The following is a 2,089-nucleotide window of genomic DNA, read 5'->3' on the forward strand; positions in this document are numbered from 1 at the left end:
TCAACCTAATACCTGCATCCACTATCAGGAAGCTTGGCTTAACTGAAGAAGTTAAACCAACCCGGATATGTCTCCAACTTGCTGATGGTTCCACTAAATACCCATCAGGCGTGATTGAGGACATGATTGTCAGAGTTGGGCCATTCGCCTTTCCCACTGACTTTGTTGTGCTGGAAATGGAGGAGCACAAGAGTGCTACTCTCATTCTAGGAAGACCCTTCCTAGCAACTGGACGATCCCTCATTGACGTCCAGCAGGGGGAAATAACCCTGAGAGTCAACGATGACGAGTTCAAATTGAACGCTGTCAAAGCCATGCAGCATCCAGACACATCAACAGACTGCATGAAAGTTGACCTTATTGACTCTTTGGTAGAAGAGATCAACATGGCTGAGAGTCTCGAATCAGAGTTGGAAAACATCTTTAAAGATGTTCAGCCTGATTTGGAGGATTCAGGGGACATGAAAGAGCCTCTGAACTTTCTTCTGAAAGAGGAAAAACCTCCTAAACCAGAGCTCAAGCCACTGCCACCATCCTTGAAATATGCATTTCTAGGAGAAGGTGACACTTTTCCAGTGATCATAAGCTCTGCCTTAAATTCACAGGAAGAGGAAGCACTTATTCAAGTGCTAAGGACACACAAGACAGCTCTTGGGTGGTCCATAGGTGATCTTAAGGGCATAAGCCCAGCTAGATGCATGCACAAAATCCTATTGGAAGATAATGCCAAACCAGTGGTTCAACCACAGAGGCGGCTAAATCCAGCCATGAAGGAAGTGGTGCAGAAAGAGGTCACCAAATTACTAGAGGCTGGGATTATTTATCCCATTTCTGATAGCCCCTGGGTGAGCCCTGTTCAAGTCGTCCCAAAAAAGGGAGGCATGACAGTGATTCATAATGTAAAAAATGAACTGGTTCCTACAAGAACAGTTACAGGGTGGCGCATGTGTATTGACTACAGAAGGCTCAATACAGCCACCAGAAAGGATCATTTTCCTTTACCATTCATAGACCAGATGCTAGAGAGACTAGCAGGTCATGATTATTACTGCTTTTTGGATGGCTACTCAGGCTATAACCAGATTGCAGTAGATCCCCAGGATCAAGAGAAAACAGCATTCACATGTCCATCCGGAGTGTTTGCTTATAGAAGGATGCCCTTTGGGCTATGCAATGCACCTGCAACCTTCCAGAGATGCATGCTCTCTATTTTCTCTGATATGGTGGAAAAATTTCTGGAAGTCTTCATGGATGACTTCTCAGTATATGGAGACTCATTCAGCTCCTGTCTTGATCACCTGAAACTTGTTCTGAAAAGATGCCAAGAAACCAACCTAGTTTTAAACTGGGAAAAGTGTCACTTCATGGTGACTGAAGGAATTGTTCTTGGGCATAAAATCTCAAACAAGGGAATAGAGGTAGATCAAGCAAAAATAGAGGTAATTGAAAAATTACCACCACCTGCCAATGTTAAAGCAATCAGAAGCTTTCTGGGGCATGCAGGATTCTATAGGAGGTTTATAAAGGATTTTTCAAAAATCGCAAAACCCCTAAGCAATCTGCTAGCTGCTGACACGCCATTTGTGTTTGACACAGCATGCCTACAGGCGTTTGAAATGCTGAAAGCTAAGCTGGTCACAGCACCAGTCATTTCTGCACCAGACTGGACATTGCCATTTGAGTTAATGTGTGATGCCAGTGATCATGCCATTGGTGCAGTACTGGGACAGAGGCATGACAAGCTTCTGCATGTCATTTATTATGCCAGTCGCGTTTTAAATGATGCCCAGAAAAATTACACAACCATAGAAAAGGAATTACTTGCAGTGGTTTACGCCATTGACAAGTTCAGATCTTACTTAGTAGGATCAAAGGTGATTGTGTACACTGACCATGCTGCTCTTAAGTATCTACTCACAAAGCAGGATTCAAAACCCAGGCTCATCAGATGGGTATTGCTTCTGCAAGAGTTTGATATAGAAATAAGAGACAGAAAAGGGACAGAGAACCAAGTAGCTGATCATCTGTCCCGGATAGAGCCAGTGGAAGGGACGTCCCTCCCCTTCCTTGAGATCTCTGAGACGTTCCC

This window comes from Arachis hypogaea, chromosome 16 (assembly GCF_003086295.3).
Source record: "Arachis hypogaea cultivar Tifrunner chromosome 16, arahy.Tifrunner.gnm2.J5K5, whole genome shotgun sequence".
NCBI lineage: Eukaryota > Viridiplantae > Streptophyta > Magnoliopsida > Fabales > Fabaceae > Arachis > Arachis hypogaea.